The 22,247-nt window shown below is 42.7% G+C and overlaps 1 protein-coding gene across 9 annotated transcripts in view; it reads left to right on the top strand.

Annotated features, from left to right (window-relative positions):
- The window catches only part of SGMS1 (sphingomyelin synthase 1), a 293,295-nt gene that overhangs the window by 94,129 nt on the left and 176,919 nt on the right, over nt 1–22,247 (top strand). The window contains exon 1 of one of the 9 annotated variants that reach the window (XM_033415850.2): nt 21,478–21,569. The exons of the other annotated variants lie outside the window; for them this stretch is intronic. The gene's annotated coding sequence lies outside the window, so the exon portion shown is untranslated. Of the gene's footprint in view, nt 1–21,477; nt 21,570–22,247 lie in introns of those variants that run through there. 9 annotated transcript variants of the gene reach the window in all.

Raw genomic sequence — 22,247 nt, 5'->3', positions numbered from 1 at the left:
GTCTAGGCCAGTGCTTGTCAGAGAATCAATCTGAGATGAGATGAAGAGCTTGTCATAGAACATAAACCTGGAAACTTTTTCACTGAGAAAGTCTTGCTACCAAAAGTAAAATTCAGCTGAATTAAACAGTGTTCTTAGTGTTGATAGTTGATTTCCATTCTGGAACATAATTACTATGCCCATGTATATATCCAAACAATATATTGCCTAGTTTTACTTGTTTTTAGGCTTGATAAGAATATATTGCATGTAATACTCTGCAGCTTTCATTTTTTTCACTCAGTTGAATTAAGATTCACTTGTTACATTAATGGTACTAAATTAATTTTTATTGTTAAATAAAATTCTATTCTGAAAATCTATCATAGTTTATCTGTTGCTCCATTTCCTTCCAACATGTGGTATTTTGTTGCCGTTCTAGTGAGTATAAAATAGTATATCATGTGGTCTTAATTTACATTTTCCTAATTAATGGTGAAATTGAGCATCTTTTTTTTTTTAAGTGTCCTTTGGAGAACAGAGTTTATGACTTTAATGTAGAGAAACTTCTCAGTCTTTTCTTGCATGGCTAGTGCAGTTTTGTTTGTTTCTGTTTTTTTTTTTTTGGTTTTGGTTTTTGAAATGTAGTCTAACAGTCTGTCTTTTAACTATGTTGCAGTTTCATTGCTAACCTTCATTCTCTTTGATTGAAGTTTTTGTTGATTTGTGTTCTCATTCAGTATTTTTTCTCTGTTCATTTGGAAATTATGCATTTTCTTTCTATTCTTCTAATGATTACCCTGAAAGTACACTGTGTACACTTAATAGTTTTAAAGTTAATCAGTAGTTAAGGTCCTCTTATCCCCTTCCAGAATAATACAAAACTCATAGGACACCTAATGAAGACTGTGTTCTTCTGTACTTATGTGTTCTTTTCAGTCAGTTCTGTTATATGTTTCACCATACAAATTAGACAATTGTTATTAGAGATAGTATTTGTTTCACTTTATCTCTGTGTTTACTATATCTTGCTTCTCTTCCCTTCTTCTGTCCTTTGCCTTTTCTCTGGTGAGATTTGCCTTCTTTAGAATTTTCTTTCCTTAAAATATTTTGGTGGTAACTTCTCTCAGTTTTGATTTATGTTAGAATGTCTTTATTTCACTCTCAGAGTTCTTACCTGACAGTTATTTTTCTCCCAGCATTGTGAGTGTATAATATACCATTCCACTGTCTTATGGCTTTCAGTTTTGCTGTTAAATCTGTTAATCTTTCATTTGCCATTCTTTAGTAGATGATTTGGCTTACTTATTTGTTGTTGGATTACTGCAGTTTCACTACAACATGTTTATGTACAGCTTCCTGTTTATATTTGTTGTGATTTATGTATCTGTGAGTTCACATCATTCATCAGCTCTGAAAATTTCTCAGCTATTAATGCTTTGAATACTGTCTCTCCTACATTTTCTCTATTGTCTCCTTCTGGTTTTGATTAAATAGATGTTAGGACTTCTCTTTATTCTTCATGTCTTTTAATTCATATTGGATATCTTCTTCCTTGTCTTTCTCTGCTTCATTTGGGTAATTTCTTAAGATTTAGCTTTCAGTCCAGTAATTCTCTCTTCAGCTGTGTTGAATCTTTTATTTAACCCATCCACTGAGTTTTTAATTTCAGTGATTATATTTCTTCATTTCTAAAGGTTCTTCTGCTGCTGCAAACCTGTGTGAATATTTTTTTGATGGTGTCTTTTTGCTTACTCATTTTCTTTTTACTCCATCTTTCATCTCTTTAAACAGCACCAAACTGAGCTATTTCATATTCTGTATTTGATAATGCCAGTATCTGAAATCTTTGGTGATCTAAATCTGTTTCTGTGGCTTGTTTCCTAGTGTGCATGGTGAATTTTAATTATGTATTTGTTTGATAATTATATCTTATTTGATATAAATTTTTTTGGCTTTTTTGATAATTATGTCTTGGAATCTTGAGATCTTACTTCTTGAAATTTGGAGCCAGGAGGATGCTACAGGACCAGGACCACTTTTGTTCCCTTTGGAATTCCTGGTTTCAGGTTGGGCTTTCCCCACCTGGCTGAAAGCTAAAGGTCTAGATGCCCTGTTCATTTCATTGCTGGTATTTGTAGTTGTCTCCAGGGTGACTGCTGCTCTCTTCTTTGCTTAGGTTTCAGTGCACTGTTCTTAACCTCTTGGGATTTGTTTCTCTACCTGGAGCTACCCAATGTGTTAGAAAGTATTTTTTTTTTTTTTTTTTTTTGTGGTACGTGGGCCTCTCATTGCTGTGGCCTCTCCCGCTGTGGAGCACAGGCTCCGGACGCGCATGCTCAGCGGCCATTGCCCACGGGCCTAGCCATTCCGCGGCGTGTGGGATCCTCCCAGACCGGGGCACGAACCGGCATCCCCTGCATCAGCAGGCGGACTCTCAACCACTGCGCCACCAGGGAAGCCCTATCAGTTTTCTTAAATCCTTTAAACTTTACATGGTAAATTACTTTATTTCACCAAGGGACTGGAAAATAATGAAATACTGATCTCTTTGAAAGCCAGGTAAACCACATCTGTATTCATATCACATACTCTATCCTTCCACTTTTGCCTGGGTTCTTTTTCTAGTTGATCCATTGAATATTTACTTCTTGGAAGTTGGAAGAAGACAGTATTCACTACTTTTAGAATAACTCATAAGAACAGAGTTCTAGTCTATTTTCTGTTAAAGTGTCATTTTTCTTTCTGTTCGGTATCTTAGATAATGTGGATCTCTGCCTGCAGATGGAGAGTAGAGAAAATAGATGTTTGCTGTTGTGAATAAGGGGCATCATCTCTGTAAACTCCATGACCTTACATTCTATATCCCCTTAATGGACATAGAAAGCAGCTTGAAGTTTTTGGTCTATAAAATGTTAACTTGCCTTGTGCTTTGGCACATGAAAAAAAAATTATTTCAAAATAGATGTCAACTGAGAATGCTGATTTGATAGTTTTTTAGTCATTCTGCAGCAGAAACATCACCTGTAGGCAATCATACCTTTTCAGAGGCTACACAGATTTGACAGGGGTGTGTGGATTAGGATTTTGTGACAACAGTGACATGTTAGGAATGTTTCTAATTTGCAAAATCTTTGTAGGTTACAGGTTGTATTTTTGTAATACTAGTGTAATCCTAGAAAAAGCAGGCAGTGAAAACATTCCCAGGGAATGCTGAGCTCTGTGACTAGAGATTCTTTGAGGGACTGCCTTCTGTGGGACCCATACTTTCACTTGGAAGATATAAATACCAGATAATTCTGTGGCTTTTCTTCCCTTGGATAACAAATTCTAATGAGTGGTTACTTACTCTGTGTCCTCATATGCTTGGGTTATTGGCTGGCAGTTCAGGTACTACTGCTGGTTTGGCTTAGTTAGCTGAGCAGTCTAGAAACTTCAGCTGGAGAGCTGGGAAAGAGATGAAGTAGAACTGGAGAAGTTTACCAGGTGAGGCCAGTGGTTCCTGAGGAGGCCCTGCCTGGCCTTCTAGGCTGGAGAGCCATCATTCACAGGTGCACACTGCATGGGTCTGATTACCACCACCCCCAGTTCTGTGGCCTGGGCCAGGCAGTTCATTTGGTAGAGCAAGAACTGGTCCTTTGAGCCTCCCAGTTTCCCTCTTTTAACTGTAAATATGTATATTCCCTTGAAGGTTGTGATTTGGGTCATTAGCTTGATTTGAACACAGTTCACCTGAGTGCAGTTTCTTTCCTGCTGCAAAATTGTGGCTCTGGTTGTATCAAAAGGCTGCAGAGGGACAGCCCAAGAACGTGGTCTTTCAGGTGTCCTTTTCAGTTAGGCCGTCAAAACTGGGGCTTGGCAGACGTTGTCGAGACGAGTGACCATAAATCTGAGTTTGGTCACCAGGCCCCGTCACGTGATCCAGAGCTGTGTTTTGTTTCACACGCTCCCTGGGTCTCATGAGCTATGGTCCTGATCGTGCTCCTCTAGATGAAGAACAGTTACCTCTCTCAGGCTCGGCACTGGAATACTTGGCCATTTGTAACATTTTCCTCCTTTCTCACGTGACATCATAAATTTGTGTATTTCTAAAGAAGGTTTTGAAAAGTAAGATTGTTTTAAAAACCTTCTCCTCCAACCTGCCTTCCCTGTTGCTCACCAAGTTCACATCTGAATGCTTGTTGTCACGCCCTTTGTCTGATGCCTGCAAACATGCTCACAAAATTAATTTTTATTTGCCTTTGTCTCAGTCCGGGTGTTCGGGGTGGGAAGCACGGCATAGAGGGAGCCGTACGAGGTTCATCAGTAGCCGGAACACCTGGCTTCAAGTTGAATGTCTGCTTACAGGCTGTTCGGCTTTGGTTAATCACTGAGCTTTTCTGTGTTTTAGTTTTCCCACCTAATCTATTCATATGCTGGAGCAATTGGTTCTCAAATGTTTTGGTGTAAGGACCCTTTATACTCTTAAAAATGACTGAGGGACCCAAAGAGCTTTGCTTGTATGAGTTGTAGCTAGCATTCTGTGGCAGGCAGAGAAATAGCCCCCAAAGATGTCTATATTCCTAATCCCCAGAACAGATGCATATTGTTACTTTACATGGCAAAAGAGACTGTATGTGTGATCATTAAGGATCTCGAGGTGAGGAGATTATCCTAGATTATCCAAGTGGACTCAAGTGTAATCAAATGAGTCCTTTTGAGGGAGGCAGTGATCTCCGAGAGACAGCAGTGAGAGGTGGCTTGAAGCGAGGTCTTAGTTCCTGGCCCAGGAATTGAACCTGGGTAGCCTGGATGAAAAGCAGAATCCTAGCTGCTGGTCCACCAGGGGCTAGAGGCTAGAAGCAAAATTCTCCTGGCCCTTTCCCCCATTGAAAAATGCATTTCTCAAGGAGGCAAAAACTGTAAAAACAGGTAAAAAGTTTATTATTAGAGACATAGCACAACAACAAGTGGGACAGCACGCAGAGAAACAAGTTTGTTTAGTTAAGACAGAAGCAAGGCAGAGATGCACACCCGGAGAGAGAGGGTGTGGGCGTCCTTCCTAATGAGGGGTAGTGCAGTGAAGAGGCGGTTAAGTCACTTATATAGGTCAGTTCTTCCGGGTCTTTGTTTACCTTTGGCCAATTATCTGGTTTCTTTTTCCACCTGACCCGCCCTAGCCTCCCCAACATGCGTGCACAACTTTTTTCCAAGATGGATTCCAGCCCAGAGGCTTGTGGGGGGCCTTGGCATCACATATTATGGGGTGGTGCCCCCTCCTTTTTGACCCCCGAAGAGCCTTTCTGAGCAGGTACAGTGTCTCCTTGGCCCCAAGGATGGGAAATATGTGACCTGTTGATCCTTTACGCAAACAAGGGTTAGCCCCTCTCTGTCCCTGCCATGACTGTTACCTTAAAGCAGGGGTCCCCAGCCCCACCCCCCCGCCGGGCCGCACAGCAGGAGGTAAGCCGCGGGGCGAGCGATGCTTCATCTGCTGCTCCGCCTTCCTCCCCATCGTGGCCTCCAGAAGCTGGAAAAGGCAAGGGACACATTCTCCCCTGCTTCAGGAGGAACTCAGCCCTGCTAACGTCTTCATTTTAGCCCTGGAAGGCCCCTTTTTAGACTTCTGACCTCCAGAACTATAATTTGTGTCATTTTAAGCTACCTATTTGTAGTGATTTGTTATAGCAGCAATAGGAAACTAATGCAAATATTTTGTTAGAAATTAAAAGTGAGAAATTTTAAAAATATTAATTTATTTTAAAATAATAAACGATCACAGGTTAGCATAAATTACTTTTTTGGGGGGAAAATAACTATTTTCCAACTATTAGTGAGAAGACTACCACTGCTATACATTTTTATAAATCTCTTTTAATGTCTGGCTTCATAGAAAGTACCTGGATTCTCGAATTAGCTTCTGCATTCAGTCTGTTGTGGCATAATGTGTCATGTACCCTCTGAAAAACTCCCCCGATACTCACAGAGAAAGAACATTAAAAAGGCAAATATCATCTTAATATTATTATAAAAAATAGTTTTGGCCTCATGGATTACCTAAAAGATAGGCCTCTTGGGAGGACCCCACTTGGAGAACTTCTGGGCTTAGAACATAGCCACATGGCCACACCTAGCTGCAAAAGAGTCTGTGAATTGCTTCTTATTCTAGGGGCCAGTTTTAAAAAGTGAGGGTTCTGTTATTAAGGAAGAAAGGGAGAATGGATATTAAGAGACATTTTGCAATTTCAGATTCTTTTTTTTATATATTTTTAAATTTTATTTTATTTTTTGAGTGTGTTGGGTCTTTGTTGCTGCGCGCGGGCTTTCTCTAGTTGCAGCGAGTGGGGGCTACTCTTCGTTGTGGTGCACGGGCGTCTCATTGCAGTGGCTTCTCTTGCACAGCACAGGCTCTAGGTGCGCGGGCTTCAGTAGTTGTGGCATGTGGGCTCAGTAGTCGTGGCTCGCCGGCTCTAGAGCACAGGCTCAGTAGTTGTGGTGCACGGGCTTAGTTGCTCCGCGGCATGTGGGATCTTCCTGGACCAGGGCTCGAACCCGTGTCCCCTGCATTGGCAGGCAGATTCTTAACCTCTGCGCCACCAGGGAAGCCCTCAAATTCTTATTATATTAAAGTTTGGTACCCATGGTGGGTAGACAATTGCCAAAATGTTGGTTTCCCTTCTCCTTGTCCTCACATTAGCTGGGAAAAATGGGCATTTCACTTAGACTGCATCCTTTAGAAATACCTATGAAAGGGACTTCCCTGGCGGTGCAGTGGTTAAGAATCCACCTGCCAATGCAGGGGACATGGGTTCGTGCCCTGATCTGGGAAGATCCCACATGCCACGGAGCAACTAAGCCCGTGTGCCACAACTACTGAGCCTGTGTTCTAGAGCCCACGAGCCACAACTGCTGAGCCCGCGTGCCACAACTACTGAAGCCTGAGTGCCTAGAGCCTGTGCTCTGCAATGAGAAGCCACCGCAATGAGAAGCCCCCGGATTGCAACAAAGAGTAGCCCCCGCTCGCGGCAACTAGAGAAAGCCCACGCAGCAACGAAGACCCAACGCAGCCAAAAATAAATTAATTAATTAAAAAAAAAAAAGAAAGAAATACCTACGATGGAACACAATGGCATATAGGTGGAGTCATAACTGCATTTTTAGCGTTTGTAGGTTAATTATATGAAATATCTTTTGTTTGGTGCTCACAGGCAGCTTTTTGATGTCATGTTTGGGTCTTTTGAACTTAACAATGTGCTTCCTTTCCTTGGGTAGGAGTACAGTTGGAAGTGAAATGCGATTTCAGCCCAGCTTTGATTCATAGTTGTTCTTTATGGGTTTGAAAGTACAAGGGGAGTGACATTTCCTCTTGGTCATTTTGTAAACAGTTCCCACTTCTCCCTGGCAGCATCCTGTTGCTGAAGAATAACCCAGTTCCAATTTACGATGTGAAAGAGCAGTTAGGAATATTTGTGCTAAAGAGCTTATAGTTTAAAAAAATGTATATAAATACAGTAAAACTGTTGGGGCTTAAGTGGCATGATTTGGAGCTTAATATAAAGCTTAATACTGATCTCATTAATTGATGGTATGCGTTTAATGCATTTTTACTGCCATCCCCATCTTTAAATCAATTATTGTAATAGCTTTTGGGTGAATGAGGACTTAGGAGATATTTTAACATCCCACATACGGTTATTTCAACCTCTGAGGTGGGAGAAGCCTTTGTGTCTTTCACACCGTTGATTGTCTGTTTCCTGACTGAACTGATTGAGAAGGGAGTTTTGGGTTTGGGATGGGAGTGGGTTGGAGAAGAAGCAGAGAAGGTAAATTAGAGGCTCAAGCACTTGGGGAAAACGTGTGCCTGGTTGGAGGCCACGCTGGGGTGAGTACTGTGGACAAGAAGAATGACGCCTGCCATTTTATTAAACAAAGGATGTTGTGGCCATAAAGCCATTGGCCACTGCAGCTGCCCAGACCTCGTACCCTGAGGGGAACTCAGGATGGAAAAACACAGGCTGCCAGCCATCAAGCCACCAGCCGTCAGGGTGCAGTTACCCCCATGGTGCACCCTGAAGGGAATTCAGGATGCAGAAGAATAGGAACTGGCCCTAGATAGTTAAGATGCATATCAAAGGAATGATTTCAATAAGCCCAGACTCTTGCATCTTCCCCATATGTAAATTAACCTGAGATGTCTGTTTTTTGTGATTAGTGTAATCTTTTGATGTTCAACTAGAATTTTTTTTTTTTTTTTTTTTTTTTTTCAGTAAAATTTCCTGTATCTTCTGGCTCCTCCCTTACCTCTTTGAACGAGTTCCTCAGAGCTATCTGTGAGGCTGCCATCCCGGGCTATAGTCCTCAGTAAGGTTTCTGGATAAAACATAATTCTCAGCTTTTAGGCTGTGCATTTTTTTTCAGTTGATAGTACTCTGGGGGCCAGAGAGCGTCATTGCAGTGTCTGGTGACCTTTCTGAACTGGATCTGAGAAGGGCTGTTTTCCTCACTTTGCTCTCTTCCCCAGAGGCCCCTGAAAACCACCCAGTGGTTGCCAGTGTCTGTAGTACCTTGTGGTATATACAGTGTTACCAGGAATTGGGTTGAAACCCTGGTTAACACAGAGAGTGCAAACAATTTTTTGTAACCTGAACTTGCGGGACCGAGACCTGCCAGTACTAAGCATCCTGCATCTGGGGAGCTCAAAGTTTTTAGCAACTAGCATCGTAATGGTAGCACTTATTACCCATATATGAGCATAATAGAAAAATTGTGAGCAAAACTGATAAGAAGGGTATCCCTATTAGTTTTTGAATATATTTCACATCATCACCTGGTGACTCTCCGAGCTGGCTGCCCCTGAGAAGCGTGGCTGCCCGTGGTGCCCTCCCCTCTTTAGGGGGTTTACGCTCATGTCCACTCCACGTATCACCCTGGTCTGCCTTGGGGTGGCAGAGGTCAAGGTGCTGGTTAAGAGAAAGTCTTGGTTAAAAGCCATGTGGTCATTTATTGCAGCAGCTAGTGATTTTGCAAACATGGGCTAGAGTAGTTTTCTGATACTTTAAAATAAGCCCCAAACAACTGTTTTAAGATTGCAAAACAGTGAGTGTTTTGATTTGTCAGTTCCTGCATTTACTAATCACTGAATGTACAATTTCTCTGTGTAAGAGGCTCCACTAGTGCAGGGCCAAGAGCAGTGCCTTATTGTATTTTCTCATCAGCTCTTTAGTGGGCCTGGAGACTTCCTGGCCTCTTGGCTGGCTCAGGAGGCATTTCAGGATTGTAGCCAGCACTCCCAGGCCTTCAGACACAGGTCATTGCCTTTTGCACTGACGGCCCCAGGGTGTTTTGGAAGCCATGTGTGACTTTAAGGAAAAGATTAGAGTCTCTCTGGAAAGAGGCAGAAGCTTGTACTACGTACTAGCTGCTTTGGGGAATTTTTTTATTCTCTTGCTCTCAGTTCTTCCTGATTTCCCGGCTGAGTCCCACAGCAGCTTTTGCACATGCCTACTTCCTTTTTGAATTCCTGGCCTCCCCCCCGAGCCCAGCTCATGGCACATGCCCTCGGAAGCAAGTCTCGGAGAAAGAGCCTGCCCTCTCCCTTCTTCCTCTCCACCAGTCTAGCTGCCGTTTTCCCGGCAAGTGTCATGCTGGGCTGGTCCTGAGCTTCATCGTGTGTGGGCACATCTTATCTCTTACTCCCTCACACATCTCCTTTTGTCCTGCCCTCCCCTCTGTCCAGTGCCCAAGCATCCTGCTGTTACATTTAGAACCTTGTGGTACAATTCTTGAAATGCACCAACTGTCTCATGCCTCCATGGGTGTCTTTCATGTTGAGACCCATCCAATCCCTCAAGGGCCCGCTTCACACATTGTAATCTGATAGTCGTGCCTTGAATATTCACAAAGCATTTGTTGACCACCTACTGTGTGCATGGGAGCTGGGGTGCAGATGCCAGGAGATACAGAGATGGGTCGGACTGTTTGTGCTATTGGTAGAGAAGGGGAGAGAAACGTGGGAACAAACAGAGATTACTCCTAATAAAAACATGAACCAGCTATAGTGAGGACCCAAGGGGAGAGGAAGCAACTGTGCCCTGGAAGATGTGGAAGTGGGCCCCCGGGACAGGAGGAGAGGGTCATACCAGTCATCAGCCAGAAGCCAGTGGGGGTTTCCTATGTCCCCCTTTGCTGATGGCATTTCACTGTGACTAGTGTAGAGCAGAGGGACACCTCTATAACTAAAAGATCTCTAATGGTGGATTTGGTTCACTGTGGCAGGTGGTTGGAAAGAAACATTGAGGGCTGTAGATATCCCTAAAGTAACACATGGGCAGGTGCCAATTCTCTATATCTTTGGGGCCAGGCTTTGACCTAAGAAGATAAGCAGTCCTTGGTATGGTTTCTCAGCGCTGGAGGGCTTCCTTATATTCTTCTGCTCTAAGAATTTGTTGGTTACATACTCACTGCTCAACAGCTCAGATACTTAGATGCCCTATTTCTGTGGAAAGGCCTCAAATACTAAGTCTCAGGATGAGGCTAAGTCACAAGGTCCTCCCAGACCAAACCAGATCGTGTTTTAGTTTCAGTGGACCTTTGACTTTTCATTCATGGATGGTACTTATCTCAGTTTGTAATTGTGTGTGTGTGTAAATACCTCTCTACTCAAGTTATTTTAAAGACAAGAACTATTGCTTTCTCGTCAACCTTTTATCCATACTGCCTGCACTGGGCTTGGTCTATAATAAGGAAAGAATGAACAGGACAGACACCCATCCAGAGAAGTGAACTTCTCTGTCAACACACAGAGACTTTGCACAGCACAGTCTGAGAATAGATAACTGACTTTTTTTTTTTCATTTTTTTAAGTTGAGGTATGGTTGATGTACAATATTATGTAAGTTTCAGGTGTACAACATAGTGATTCACAAATTTTAAAGATTATGCTCCATTTGTAGTTATTATAAAATATTGGCTATATTCCCTGTGTTGTACAATATACTTGTAGCCCATTTTATACCTAAGAGTTTGTACCTCTTAATCCCCTACCTCATATCTTGCCCCTGCCCCCTTCCCTCTCCCCACTGGTAACCACTAGTATGTTCTCTATATCTGTGAGTCTGTTTCTTTTTTCTTTTTCTTTCTTTTTAATTTTGGATAACAGACTTTTAATTTGGTCAAGGAAAAAGGGCAGAAGAAAGTCATCATTTACCAAAGTCCCTTCCAGCAGATGGTGTTTGCAAAACCGAAAAGGTCTTTTCAAAATAGAATGTGCTTTGATGGAACAGATCTATATCCGGGTTGTAGTAGTGTTTATATGAATCTATACATGTGATAAAATTTTATAGAACTGTATGCAAAAAAAGGGGACAGGAACTGTACATGTAAAAACTAATGAAATCTGAACAAGGTCTGTAGTTTAGTTAACAGTATTGTACCAATGTCAAGTTCTTGCTTTTGATACTTATATTGTGGTTATGTAAGATAAGAGGGGAATACATGGGAGCTTTCCACTGTTTTTGCAACTTCTGTGTGAGTCTAGAATTATTTCAGGAATTCCCTGGTGGTCCAGTGGTTAGGACTCTGCACTTTCCCTGTCAAGGGCGCGGGTTCAATCCCTATTTGGGGAACTAACCGTAGATGTGTGGCGTGGCCAAAAAAAATTTTTTTTTTTCAGAATCAAAGGTTAAAAGAAAAACACAATGAGATACCACTACATACCTGTAGCTAAAAAAAAAAAAAAAAGGCAAATGAAACAAAAATAGATATTACCAAGTGCTGACAAAGATACAGAACAACTTGAACTCTCTTGCATTGCTGGTGGGAATGTAAAATGGTACAGCCACTTTGGAAAACATGTAGTTTTTTACAAAGTTAAATATATACTTACCATACAAAATAGCACTTTCATTCCTAGGTATTTACCCAGGAGGAGTGACCTCTGTTCACACAGAAACCTGTAGGCTAATATTTGCAACAGCTTTATTTTTTAAATATTTATTTATTTTGGCTGTGCCTTACTGCTTGCGAGATCTTAATTCCCCTACTAGGGATTGAACCCGGGCCCTCCGCAGTGAAAGTACAGAGTCCTAACCACTGGACAGCCAGGGAATACCCAGCAGCAGCTTTATTTCTAACTGCCCATAACTGAAAAAAACTCACATGTCCTTCAACAAGTGAGTGGATAAACAAACTGGACATCAGTGGACTATTACTCAGTACTAACAAAGAACAAACACAACTATCTGGAAGAATCTCCAATGCATTATGTTATGTGAAAGAAGCCAAAAAGGTACATTCTGTATGACTCAAAAGGGTACTTACTGTATGATTCCATTCGTATGACATTCTGGAAAAGACAAAAGTATAGGGTTAGAAAACAGATCCGTGGTTGCCAGGGGCTGGGAATGGGGGAGAAGATTGACTTTCAAAGGGCATAGGGAACTTTTTGGAATGTATGAAATAGTCTGTATCTCAATTGTGGTGATGATTGCATGACTATATGTTTTGGTAAAAACTCATAGAACTGTTACCTAAAAATGACAAGTTATTGCATGTAAATTATACCCCAGTAAATCTGACTTTAAGATGAAAACACAACCACCAACAAAAATGAATAATTAATGATGTTCTTTGGCTTAAATACCCGTGAAGAATTCAGTGTCTGTCACTTGTCCACGATTTGTAAGGATTTGTGAAGTCATTGGTTATATAAGATGTCTCGTTCAAACACGGGAGCGTAACCTCTTCAGTACTTTGGCCTCTAATTGAGCAATGGAAATAACTGTCACCATAGAGACGGATGCTCTAATCTTTTTAAACAGAATGCTGCTGGGATATTAAAACAAAAGCTTCTGGTTCTTGCTTTAGCGGATGCAGTCTTTAGTATGTGAATATTTAATCAGATGTCACTCTGTCTCCTCTCCTGGCTTCTTTGCCATTAAAACAGTCATTAATGGAGTAGACTTCTGTTTTGGATTGTTTTAAATCTCAGCCATAACAACTGTGCTGTGATTTTTTTTTTTTTTTTTTCCCTAGAATGGATGAGAAAATATCCTATTGGGGAAACCCAGTGTTTTGATTTGATGGGAGGAAGGAAGGCTAACTTCAGCACTACAGCCAGTATAGTTTAAATATAACTCACAAATGTCTACAGCAGGAACTAGAAGATTCAGACTGTAAATTCAATGCCCTGGAGCTCTGAAGCAGTATCTCTTGATAACCACCATCCTTTGTAAATCGAAGTCAAAATTTGAGTTTAAAAAAAATTTATTTATTTATTTATTTTTGGCCGCGTTGGGTCTTCGTTGCTGCGTGCGGGCTTTCTCTAGTTGTGGCGAGCAGGGGCTATTCTTTGCTGGGGTGTGCGGGCTTCTCACTGCGGTGGCTTCTCTTGTTGCGGAGCACAGGCTCTAGGCGCGTGGGCTTCAGTAGTTGTGGCACGCAGGCTCTAGGGTGCAGGCTCAGTAGTTGTGGCTCACGGGCTCAGTTGCTCCGCGGCATGGGATCTTCCCAGGCCAGGGCTCGAACCTGTGTCCCCTGCATTGGCAGGCGGATTCTTAACCACTGCACCACCAGGGAAGTCTCCTCAAAATTTGATTTTGAAGGAGGATTTAACTATGATCTGTTAACTGTGATTTGTGAGGTTAAAGGATATAACTTCTACCTTTATGGAATAGATAGCTGGATAATGCATGTGAGGTTACAACAGTCTTTTCCCAGCAGAAGGCTCCTTGTTAATTTAAAACCAGGGTTTACTAGATTGGCTTGGATTTAATGTGATCCAGTAGTCTTTTTCAGCTGAGCAAACACTTAATCATTAACCACATGTTATGCGTGTTATGAGGGGTTGGGTTTACACAGGCAAATAAGCCTCAAGCCCTGTTTTTAAGGAGCTCACCATCCAGCAGGGTTGACAGAGCTCTGTGCAGCCCCCTTAAGGTCAGCTGTAGGGGAGACCCCTAAGGAGGAGGCCCTGACCTGGGATGCATCACTTGAGTCGGGCCTTGGTGTGTAAGGAGGCTTTTGTTTGGTCCTGAAAGAGAGCGCCCAATTTTTCAGGCAGGAGGAGACAAGTGCTGTATGAAAGCTTTTGTGATCAGGGAATCATTACATTGAAATGGGGCAAAGAATTTCTTCCCTTCCTCCCCAACTAAATAAGTGTTAAAGTAAAAGCAATATATTTGTATATATATAATGTATACAGTAAATATTCAGATTATCAGGAAAGATATAAAATTATAAGTAATTTACCCCCTCTATTAGTTTCTATTGCTGGTATAATTAATTACTACAACGTCAATGTTATGAAACGACACAAATTTATTATCTTAATGCTTCTGCAAGTCAGAAGCCCAGCATGGGTCTCACTGGGTTAAAATCAACATGTCCGAGGCTTTTGCCCTTTCCTGGCTTCAAGAGGCTGCCAGTGTTCTTTGGCCCATGGCCTCTTCCTCCATCTTCTCTCCGACCATTTTTTTGTAGTCAAATCCAGGAAAGGGTCTCTGATTTTAAGGACCCATGTGATTAGACTGGGGCCACCTGGATAATCCAGGCTACTCTTCCCATGTCAATATCCTTAATTTATCACATCTGCAAAGCCCCTTTTGCTGTGTAAGGTAACATAGTCACAGGTTCTGGGGGGGTTAGGATGTGGACGGGGGGCCGTTATTTTGCCTACCACATCCTCCCACCCTTATTCCTTTTGTCCTTCCCACTGGTAAATTATTTGGATACCAAAGCTAGCATATATGTAATATATATTTATTTATATATGTTTATTTAAGTTTTTAATCCCATGTTTGATCATACTATGTAAAGCTATACTTTAAAGCACTTTCCTTTTATTAGCATTCACTGAGCTACCTGTTTTATTGTAAGTGCTGTAATTGGATTCTAGTTAGTAGCTGTTACTTTTTTTTGAAGGTCACAAATAATGATGGAGTGACCATCATTGGACATACATCTTGACATTCTTTTCCACACATGTCCTTAAGGAAAATAAACTGAACTGCTGGAATTAGAGTAGTTGTGGGTTGTTAGTTTTGAAAGAAGATTTTGAGAAATTAATAAAAGGGAAAAGGAATGCATAATGCTGAAGAAAGTAAGCTCTTTAAAAGCCTTAAAGAAGGAAGCGAGCATTTGTTTATGGTTTATTATGTGCCAGTCACTGTGCCAGAGGGTGACTTCCTTTTTTTCACGTGATATTCCACTGTGGCACCGAGAGAGCGGTTGTTAACCCCAATCTGCCGCTGAGGGAAGTGAGCGGTAGAAGCTCGTGTAACTTGCCCCAGGTTGCAGCTCTAGGGTTCACATCACCCTTCCTCCTTCAGGGACAGTGGGGACCTCTTAAAGTTATATCCCCTACATCTCAGTCCTCAAGTGTGGGCAGCATACCCAGATGGTGACCCTCTTGATACCCTTAGATCGTTTAGCTCTTTGAATATTTGAGGTGCCCTCATAGGCATTATTTTCACTTAACAGAAGGTCTCACAGAACGAGTGGCTTTTAACGAGTTTTAAATGGAGCACTGCTAGCGCACAGCACCCTCGGGGGCGTCACGCGTTGTGGCCGGTGGCTCTGGCTGGGCAGCTGGGTCTGCAGCGAGGGGGTGAGTCCACCTTCAGCCAGCCCTCTGTGAGTCGTCCCTGATGGGCTCTGTCTTGGGGGATGACGTGGGCCTCGTCCGTCCCAGGCTGAGCTGGGGCTCACGGTAACCAGGGCAGCTGCTGGTCTGGAGGCCTTGTCACAACAGAAGTTCTCCTGGCACTGGTTGCTCTGGGATGTTTGCATGTTGGTGTTTGAAGCTCCTGAAGCCCCTAGATGAGGCCATTTAGGGGTGATTCTTCAGAAGAGCTTCCACACACCAGGTGCATATAGTTGCTGCCTTGGTCTGGCCCGGCAGGCCCAGCGGTGGCCGGTAGGTGGTGTATACCAGGCTGCTGGCTGTTAGCCGCCTCATTCTGGAAGAGGGCAAGGGGGTTGGAGTCCACGGTAAACTGACCTGGATGCAGTGATGGTTTTGCCACCGGGATCATAAAAATCAGGGTGCTGTGTGCTGTTCAGGGTGCACGGGTGACTTCGACGGCTCAGGCCTTATTCCACTTGCTCTCGTACAGAAGTGTGTGCAAAATGGTGTGTATTGCTTCTCCAGAGTGAATGGTGGTTGATTAAAGGGTGTCAGAACCGCCTGCTTTTTAGCCTGTTTAGCTCGGCTCTAGCTGGCCTGGGCCCAGGGCCTCTGTGTTCCTGGGCTTCTGTCGCTTAGAAGAGCTGCATGGCAGCACAGAGACAAGGGGCTGTTTGTGTGAATTCAGACCAGTGGCAGCTGCAAGAAAGGAGAGTGATAAAGTCCTTCTGTTTTCCTTTCACTGAACTCTAAGGGCTACTTCAGGATTTTTATAACATTACAGCGTTCCTTAGGAAAGCTTGAACTTGGAGCATTTATTCTAAGGATTTTAGGGATCTTTTGTGAGGGGAGGTGCTGTCTGTCAGAAGGACCATCTGACAGGGATGGAACTGTTGGCTGGACCTAGCTACCATCGGGCTGTGTGATCTTGTGCCAGTCACTCCCCTTCTCTGGTCCTGTGAGCCAGGGAGCTGGGACCAGAGCAGCCAAGTGATTCGCACTCAGTACCAGCACTTTGGGTACTGGTACACTGGTACTAGGACCCTGGGTCCCAAATGACATACTTTGCTGAGGATTTGGAGCCCAACAGAGCTGCTTCTGATTCCTGGGTCGCAGCACTTATTAGCTCTGTGAGCCCAAGCAAGTGACTTCACCTCCTCGGCCTCCGTGATCAGATGGGGATAAAGTCACTTGGATCATGGGGTGGTCGCCAAGATTCAGTTCAGTTAAATGAGGTGCTGCGCGAGGAGAGCACTTTGCCAACTGGCTGGCTCCTGGTTAGGGTGCAGCTAAGTGTGGCCGCCGTTAACTGTAAGCTGCGTGGTATGAGGGCCTTGCAACACCCCTTTACTTCTTGTCATAGAGCGAGTGCCTCCCGTTAGCCTTAATTACAGTGAAAAAGATTCTGATAACTGTGGACCAGTGGGAAGTCCTTCCTCCCAGGGTTCTCTGTTCTTTCTTGTTACTTTAATTTGCTCCTTGAGGAGTTAGTGACCAACCTGTGAGGTCTGAGGAGTGGGTGGGCTCTGCTTACTGGGCTTCCCTTTAGGAAGATGATTCTATAACATGAAACAAAGCTAAAAACAAACATGGTCCAAGGGACTTCCCTGGTGGTCCAGTGGTTAAGACTCTGTGCTTCCACTGCGGCGGGTGAGGGTTCGATCCGTGGTCGGGGAACTAAGATCCTGCACGCCGAGTGGCGATGCCAAAAAAAAAAAAAAAGTGGTCCAGATGGCTCAACTTGGGGCTTCTCAGTTTGGAACTTTGTTATTTCAACATGGCTTTTTCATGGTTCCTAATTTTTGTTATTAGAAGACAAATTTATGAGGCGTAGACGATGCAGAGGAAAAATGCAACTCTTTGTTTTCCTTGAGAGAGAATACATGGATGTGTAAGGAGGAAGGCTTAACCTCTTCCCAAGTATGTATTGAACTCTGCTATTTTTAAGACATTTGGAGATGCAAAAATGAATTCAACTGATGTAGTCCTTGTCGCCATAGAGATTGGTTTATTGGAGCAGGGCAGCCATTAAATTATAGAAATAATGATTTAATTATAGTTGTGATGGTGCTAGGAGAAATACTGTGTATAATTATTGTGCAGTGCAGGATCGCATGTGATAGGGAGATCAGAACATCACCCTGGGGCAGTGGCTTCTAGCTTGAGATCTCAAGGATGAGAGGGGAGTGTGCCAGGGGAGATGAGTGCGTCTCTCCAGACAGAAGGAACACATGGGCAAAGGCAGAAGGGAGCTAGGCTCCTTAGAGCGACTGCAGGAAGGCCAAGGTAGCTCAGAGGCCAGCAAGCTCTGGGAACAGAGGGGTATGGATCGTTCAGAGAGGTTGGCAGGGGCTGGACATCCAGGATCCAGATTTTTTTTTTAAATTTAGTATTTATTTTATATTGGAGTATAGTTGATTTACAATGTTGTGTTAGTTTCAGGTGCATAGCAAAGTAACTCAGTTATACATATACACATATCCATTCTCCCTCAGATTCCCTTTCCATATAGGTCGTTACAGAATATTAAGTAGAGTTCCTTGTGCTATATAGTAGGTCCCCATTGATTATCTGTTTTTTATATATATAGTCGTGTGTATATGTTAACAGGATCCAGATTTTATTCCAAAGAGCAGTGGGAAGGATTGAGCTAGAAAAGGGCCTTGATGCAATTTCATATGTGTTTTTAAGAGATCACTCTGGTTTCTTAGTGGAGCTTAGATTTGGGGGCTAGGAGCATAAAAAATAATGGGGAGACCAGTTTGGAGGCTTCTGCAGCCATCCAGGTTTATTATGATGGCCTGTTTCTCAAGTGTGGAATGGAGATTAACATTTAGGAGGCACAGTGCACAGGACCACCAGATTGACAGGATGGGAGATGTGAGGGAGGGGAAGGAGCCCAGCTCAGTTCCAGTCCTGAGCAACTGGGAGAACTGTGGTACCATCTGAGCAGATAGAAAATTTGGGGGGATTGTGGTTTGGGCGGGGATGGAGATCTGCTGGACACACTCCTTCTTCTTTGGGGATGTGTTCCCCCCTAGATGTTGTGTTGCTTGCCCCCCATCTCCCTCAGGCCTCTGCTCAGATGGCCCCTTGTTAGGGAAACCTTTGCGGACCACGCAGTGGTCCTCCCCACTGCACCTTTCACCGTCTGACAAATTGTTTATTTTCTTATTTCTTTAGAGTGTATATCCTCTTAGGAGGGTGTGCGCTCCTTAAAGGCAGGAATTTTTGTTTGTTTTATTCTCTGCTGTGTCTATAGCACCTAGAACAATGCCTGGCGTATAGAAAGCCCTCAATAAATACTCATTGAATGAATCATGAGTTTGATTTTCATTCTGGTTTTAATATCCTTTTCAAACTTGAGTGACTTTTAATTAACCTGAGGCTAGAAAGAGGCGTAGTGACACTGTTCATTTGACATATCAAGTCTTTTTTTGTTTGTTTAGGCAGGATGAGTAGAAAAGTTTGATTTTCTTCTCTTTTTTTTTGCTTTTTAATTTCCGTGTTAGAAATGATAGAAGAGGGCAGTTATGAAAATATTTGAATATCACATCTTTTAAAATTCTTTACAGATCAGTATAAACATGTAGCCCTCCATCTGATATATTGTTCAGATTTGGGGCTCAATTATAGCACATTGTAATTCGTTTGAGCTAATTATTTTTCTGGGAGCGGTCATTGACTTTTTGATTGCATCTTTTTAATTGCTAGGGAAAGGTATGGAGATTAGGATCCAAACTTCCTTAAAGTAGAAATCTGAGGGCAGCACAGGATAAAAACCTTTTGTTAGAGATATTGCTGGATCCCTGGGTCTCTACACAGCCAGTAATTTGAAAGTACTAGTAGTTCATAAATGGTTTCCTGAAATCTTTTTTACTTTGGGTTCTAAATCAATTGCTATCACTTGTAAACAGGATCTATACTTGTGAAAGAGAAGGCTGTATATGTAAATAAAAGGTTGCGGGTACAGCTGTTGAAGTCACACCTCTGTTTGAATCCCACCCCCTCCCCTCCCCCCCAATCACTTACTAGCTTGTGACTTTGTACAAGTTACTTCACCTCTTTCTTTAAAATGGGTATTACCAAAATTGTTTTATTATTTGAGGGGTTAGGGGAAGACATATTCATTATTGTTACCATTTATAAGCTTAACATAATTGATGGTATTACTAAATGGGATTTAAATGTAGACGTATCTTAAAGAGGACTGTGTTAGAGGGTATAATTGGCTCACTCCAGTGTTCCCCAAACTTGCCTGAACATAAGAATCGCCTCGAAGTGCTTGTTAAAAATATAGATTCTCAGGCAGCACCCAGATTTACTGACTTAAGTCTCCAGAGGAGGGGCCTGGGAATCTTGCAAAGTAGGTAGGGTGATGACACATCCTGGATTTTGTGAGACTGTCCTTGCTTCCAGATATTCTGCTTGGTAGATTCTAGACGTGTGTTTATACTTGTCAGATTATATCCCAGGTTTTAGACAGGTAATATGTCACCGTTTATATAGGCCACCTTATTCAGAATCTTCTCTCTAATCAAAGCAGACATAACATGCTTCTGGGTTCCCAGGAACATGAGAGGATTTATAGCTGCAGCACAAGAGTGTTGGTGTAAGTTACTCAGCTTTCTTGGCTTTCTCTCTCTTTACAAAACCTATCTGATTTTAGTAATCTGCTCTGTGAAATATACTCAGGGACACCGTCAAGTATCTTGATGGCCTTCTGTCCTCCTGAGTCTCTAAGGCGTCAGTTACTCCAGGCTGTCAGAGTGGCAGTGACCCTGGACGCAGTGTCTCTGCAGGGGGGCGAACCCCAAGCTTTGTTCATTGAAGGCCAAGCCTGCAGAGCTGCTCTTTCCTCCTCTGAGAGCTGGGAACCAGGAAGGAACGTTTCACTCCCCTGCACTTAGGACAGCCTGTTCTTAATCAGCTGTTATGGAAAAACAGCATTTTCTTGTTTTCACACAAGCCTGCAAGTTCATTTCCCTTCTCTGGCCCAGGCAGTAACTAATCATTTCCCTATCAGTGACAAAGGAAGATGAACATCTAAAACTTTTTATTCTGAAAGCTGAGCTTTCTGCAGACATCACAAGTGGAGTTCACACCTCTTTGAGGAATACAGGATTCTCATTGTCTCTAAGGCGGTACCTCTCCATGCCAGGTGGGGCTAGGGGTAGCTGTTTTTTCATATAAGTCTATGAAGATTTAAAGAATTTTCTCCAACAGCCATTTTTCATATGGTTTCATACTGATAGTTTATTTCAGGTTGGGCTTAATGGTATCTTTCTCTTTATATTATCATGGGAGAAATTGATTTATGGTACAAATCTTACTTGGGTGATAAGTTCATTTTCTGACCTGCGACAAATCAATCTACTTTTTGGAGCGCTTGTTAAAGTGGAAAAGTTGATGTACGTTTGTAAATTTGCACATTTTTCCTTTCTTAGCAAAAGCCTGTGAGGTCTGGAGGGCATCTACCTAAATACATTTAAAGCCGAGGACCTGGATATTGAAATGGAAGGCATTTCTTCCTTTCTTTTCTGCCCCAGTATTCTCACATGACAAAACTTTGCGCGGTATTAAGTAACAGAATCCTGAAATTTTAGTGAATTTAAGAACAACTCATTCAGAAACTGTTGTGAAATGCGGGCAGATATTTGTCATTCTGTGGGCGGACCTAAAGGACTGAACCTTCCCGGTATTAAAGGCAGGAGGCGGGTCTGTGTGCAGGTGAGTTTGCCGCCTTCTTCTGTCACGTGGGCAGATAGCAGGAAGCAGGAGGAAGCAGGCCCTCAGTGGGGACTCCCCTCGACTCCCTCAGGAGCTCAGCTATGGGATGAGTCTGGGCCTGCATCTTTCTTTCCCAACTTCTCTTGCTGTTCTGGCTTTTTTTTTCTTTTGTCATCTGAAAATCATCTCTGTGTGGGGAGAGGCTGGAGGTGGAAATTTAAGAGTCTTCTTTTTATAAGGAGTAGAGATGATTACCCAGGTAAGTGGTGTTCTGATCAGTCATAGCCACAGATTGATACCTTGTCAGGTGAGCTGCCTCTTGGGGAGGAGGGAGTTTGTGGAAGGACAGCCAGGCAGCTGGGCACTCTGGTCCTGTTGACAGGGAAGAGGCAAGGCCCACGCCAGGCATTTGTAAAGTGCAAATACAGCACGTAGTAAAGACACCATCTTGGTCCACAAAGCAAGACCTCTGGTTAAACAAACTAAAAGCCATCCAACCAACCAATTCCTCCTTTCCTCCAGCAAATGTATGTATACATACATACAACAAAAATGGACAGTGATGGAAGAGGTGCAATTTTAACTTTGTTAAATACCCATACTTAAAATTGCAATTGTTTATGTAACTATGTATAATTATCTAAAAAATAGTTCCAAGGTTTTTTTCGCTAGGGTTTTAAAGATACCATGTAGTTTAACGTCTTTCCACATTGTCTAACCTAGGAACATAGGAACCCGAGGTTCCTATTCTACCCTTTTTTTTTTGAAACTCCTGCAGCACGGAATAGATGACAGAACACCTTATAAGGACTTAGAGACGACCTGTTGAATTGGATTGAAGCATGACTCAGTCCGTTTATGTAGGTGGAACTCTGCCTTACTTGCTTGTGGGTGTGCACATGTTCATGATGTTTATTTACAAGCTGTCTTAGCTAAT

Source organism: Orcinus orca, chromosome 14 (assembly GCF_937001465.1).
Source record: "Orcinus orca chromosome 14, mOrcOrc1.1, whole genome shotgun sequence".
Taxonomy (NCBI): domain Eukaryota; kingdom Metazoa; phylum Chordata; class Mammalia; order Artiodactyla; family Delphinidae; genus Orcinus; species Orcinus orca.
The sequence above is the reverse complement of the archived record's forward strand: the minus strand, read 5'-3'. Positions and strand labels throughout refer to the sequence as shown.